Genomic DNA, 4643 nt, shown 5'->3' on the forward strand with positions numbered 1-4643 from the left:
TCTTCAGCACATTCAGGTACAGCCGACTTCATTGATGTGAGATGGCATGATGTGGCCCTCACTTGGAACCACACCAAACACCATAACCGTGGGTCATCCGATGCATTGAGTTGTGCCCTCAAGCGTTGGACCGTCCAGATCTGCATTTTGAGGGTGCTGGCAACGGTCCTGTTGTCATAACTTGGATCAGTAGAGCAGCACATCTCTGATCTCACTTGTTGGACATTGTGACATGTTAAAACGCTCCTATCGCTCCTACATATGGCATAATCACGTTGACATACCGGTTCCCATCAGATCACTGAAGTTAAGCAAGGATGAGCCTGGCCAGTACCAGACAGGTGACCATTTGGGACTTCCAGGTGCTGTATGTCCTCTCTGCTTATCTCGGCATTGTTTACAGTCGTCCTGGACTTCTCCTTGCCACTGGACTCAAGCAGTGCTGATTCAGGAAAGGTGTGGTTGGATATTGTGCAACCTTTGCCACACAATTGCACACACAGCTGCCCCTACAGAGGGTATCCTTTGTCTTTCGAGACTGAACAGAGGCATCAATCGCTCGAGATTTGTACACAACTGGCCAACTATTAGATAGTCTGCAATAAAAAAAAAGAAAACTGGTGTTCATCAAACGGAAATGGAATCATGTTGTCTTTTCTAGGGCGACAATTTTATCATTACACCCTATATACATTCATTCCTGATGTAATGAATATTTTTATGTAGTTGGGAACACAAGAAATTATCTGTTACTTACCTGTCTGTCGATCTATCGATATATCTATGTGTATCTATCGATCTAGCTATCTACCTATCTCTATCTATCTGTCCATCTATCTATCTACCTATCTATCTTGATGTAGTTATCTATCTAATTAACAAGATAAACAAGAGATGACATGTGAAGCTATGTTTTGATAAAAGTTATCAAAACATTATTGAGGTATAAAGTGGATAAGTTTCACCGGAAGTTCTAAAAAATAGCAGACTGGAAGGACGTGGTTCTCACGTAATCAGGTTTGCTGGACATTAGAGTGGAGTTGGAATTTGGACGTAGAGAAGAGCGGACGGGTAAAAGGGTTGTCCACCCCCATTCGGGAGGGAGAGGGCATGTCTCAAAATTGGAGATTAGAATTAACCTCCAGCAAAGAAACTCACTTTCCATTCTTCTGTGTTCGACACCTGGAAAGTGAATAAAAAAACATATAAAACTAACCATCGTTTTTGGAATGAAATGCATTCGTTCAAACAGTTTCCAGCTTCCCTCCAAGAACAGAAGAAACCCAGGTGGACCACAAGATCAAAGATGCAGTTGGAAAAAAAAGGTATTTCGAATACATGTATGACACACACACGTGCGCGCGCATATGAACATTTAGATTGTCACGGAGCGAACTCAAGTAGATAGCAAATATAACTTGGGTTCAAATAGTGAAGCACTACTAGATAGAGAATACTGACATGTACACGCACTCAAACGTCATCATGTAATGAATATAAGTGGATCCGGGTTTCTCATCACAAGTGCCTGCAGGTGTCATCTCTGTTTCTCCAAATTTTGGTTGTTTTTTTTTTTATAGAAATTTTTAACTTTGCGTTAGCTTACTACAACTCTATATACGTGTTACTTTTGGGGGGTTTCGAAAGATTTTCATTGGTTGAAACTACTTTGACTTAACACCGTCCGCGAAGTTTGCTAACTTTAGGAAGTAACGAAAAGAGGGAATCCAAACGAAGTAGAGAAAGAAGGAGGGAAAGCAATTAGAATCATTTGCTTTTTAGCATTCGTCGGAATCACTTGGCGATTCAATCACCACACTTCACCTCACACAAGGCACATTGCCACTGGGACGTAAGGGATTATTATTAGAGACCATGTCTATACGATGAGCTAATGTACAAACACATCTTAAGCTATAGTCAAGAACCACATCACAAAATGTTGAACTTGACTTAATGAAGAAAGTGAATCTCAACGAAGCACGGAGAAAGAAAGAGGGTTGCAATTAAAGGCATTTGCTATTTAATGTTTGTAGGAATCACTTGACAATTCAATCGCTGCAAGTTTCCTGATTTTCCTGAGTTTTTTTTTTTTGTTCAGTTTATGAAAGGTCCAGAGGTCCAGAGTACTTTACTATGTATAACACCCAAGTCTTTACTCTTTTTATTAAGTTTCTACACCGACCCATTCGGTAAAAAGCTTAAAGTGTTTGCTAATGGGCAGAGTTTGAATGTGTCCATTCTGGATATCAGCAAGACATACCAACAGATTCATGTTAAAATGTCTCTGTGTTCAGTCATGTAATGCACACGTGTGTACATCCGGGTTCCTCCTCATAAGAATATGATTGGCTGATTAAGATATAAATTCTGACTGGTACACCAGCTTGGATGAGACGTCAAAAGATACACTGAAAACTTCACGCTTAAGAATATTGTCAGTTCCGATCACGAGCATCTGTTCAGTAAGGTGACTTACTAGGGGTTTTTTTTTTACATGGAGGTCACCACTTATCAAGGCCCGAAGGCCACTCAGGGATAAGGGTTATTGTGTGTACGGTAATCAATGAGATAGTATTGTAGTAATCATTAGTATTGGGGGTTTTGATAGAGTGTCTTACTTAAGGGGGCGGTTTGTCAGGAGTTTGTTTATGTTGGACTTGAAGACATCCAAGTTGTAGCCAGGTGGGAAATGGGCAAGCAGCAGAGAGTTCCACTGGCGTGCAGTTCTAAGAAAGAAGCTCTGCTCATGGAATCTACGTTTGGATTTAGGCACAGATAGAGAGTGGGGAAAATTATTGACAGTAGTTTTAGCCAGATGGGTGTTTGTCGTGAAAGATTGGCGAGGGGGGACGAGGGATTGGAGCGCAGACGAGCACCTGCCATGGAAATAACGATAAGACAAAGACAGGCTCGCAACGTCTCTTCTGTGGGAGAGAGGTTGCAGGGAAGAGAAAACGGCATCCTCCACTAAACCACGAAGTCTATTTTGTACTCTGTCAAGGCAGGATGGGCTGTTTTTAGCAGCTCCTGCCCAGATGTGGCAGCAGTACTCCATCCTTGGACGTACTTGGCTTTTATACAGATAGAGAATTGCATCAGTAGTGAGATATCTTCTGGAGCAGTAGAAGGATCCCACCATTTTCCCAGCGTCCCTGGCAACAGATTTGATCAGATCAGGATTTGATCAGGAGTAAAGGTCAAACCCAGAAGCTTGTCAAAACATGGAGTCTCTCCAAGACGAGAGCCATCCATTTCAATTGATGCCAGATGGGGATCAGAGCGTTGATAATGTAAAGATAGAAGCTTGGTTTTGGATGAATTAAAAGTAACCAGCCACCTCTTCCCCCATTGTACCACGTGCTCAAGATCAGAGGTGAGAGAATTAGAGAGAACTTTGTCATTTACGGCCTTTGATGTGTTGCCATAGATGTCATCAGCATAGATGTCAACGAATGATTTAAGTATGTGTTTAGGGAGATCATTGATGTAGATCAGGAAGAGAGTTGGGCCCAGGATGGACCCTTGGGGGACTCCATCATTAATTCTGTGGGCCTCTGATTTCTGCCCATCAACAACTACTCTTATGAACCTATTAGAGAGAAATGATTTAATGATTGAGAAAACATTTCCAGTAATACTGTAGCTGGAAATCTTGTGAAGTAGGCCCTTATGCCATACCTCATCGAAGGCCTTTGATATGTCAAGAGCAATTGCCCTGAAAAGGAAACCTTTGTCAAGAGATTCACTAATCTTCTGTGATATTACACGATTACTGTAGCCGAGAAAACTCAGCTACTTTAAACAAATATATCTATTTCGCAGGACATAACAATTCATAAACTAATTGTTATGGTCCAAAAAGATCACCAAGAAAGTTTCAGACACATATATAGTTTAGAAAAGGTATTTGTAGACAGAATAAATAGAGAACGAAAGCTGAAGTTCCTAATGCCAATATGGCGTACCACGAGCGACTCTCTAGAGTGGTATCTCTCGGTATATTTATATTGTGAGGAAAGTCCATATATTGTGTATGGATGAGTTCTCACATTCTCCTCCCAAAACTTTTTGCACTGTAAAAAGCTGTTAATATCTTTTCCGCTTTGTGACGATAGTTAATGGGTCGATGAATTTGATGTTGTTTGATGTGTTGTTTGGGGTAGGTCAAAATCGAACGTTTCAAAAATGGCGTTGATGGGCTCATATTCTACAGTTAATGTGTTGCTAGTGTCATCTGAGCGACTTTTTAACTGGTTATGTCTGAGATACAGCATATCGGCAATCTTCTTGCTGATCGTACACAATTCCCTAAAATTTTAAAACTAAAAAAGCTTTTTTCTCCAGGATCAAAACGTCTTTTGGGTACTATAAAGTCTTACATATTTCTGATTGTTTCAGAAAGAATTTATCAAAATCCGATCTCACCTTGGTTTCGAACTATAATGGTTTTGAACAATAATGGTTTCGAACAATAATGGTTTGGAACAATAATGGTTTCGAATAATAATAATGGTTTCGAACAATAATGGTTAAGAGCCTTGAGACAGTCGTGCCTCCTTACAACTGCTGTCTCGCCTTGAACACGGTTTCAGCAAGTGAGACTTTATTTTGTCTAATGTCGGAACATTCATCTTTTTTTT

The 4643-nt window shown here is 40.5% G+C and overlaps 1 pseudogene; it reads left to right on the forward strand.

Annotated features, from left to right (window-relative positions):
* Window positions 1–257: 257 nt before the first annotated feature.
* LOC145247592 (5S ribosomal RNA) lies at window positions 258–374 on the forward strand (annotated as a pseudogene).
* The last annotated feature ends 4269 nt before the right edge of the window (window positions 375–4643 follow it).

The sequence above is a fragment of the Euprymna scolopes genome, chromosome 25 (genome assembly GCF_053919585.1).
Source record: "Euprymna scolopes isolate OS-2025 chromosome 25, ASM5391958v1, whole genome shotgun sequence".
In the NCBI taxonomy this organism is placed as follows: domain Eukaryota; kingdom Metazoa; phylum Mollusca; class Cephalopoda; order Sepiida; family Sepiolidae; genus Euprymna; species Euprymna scolopes.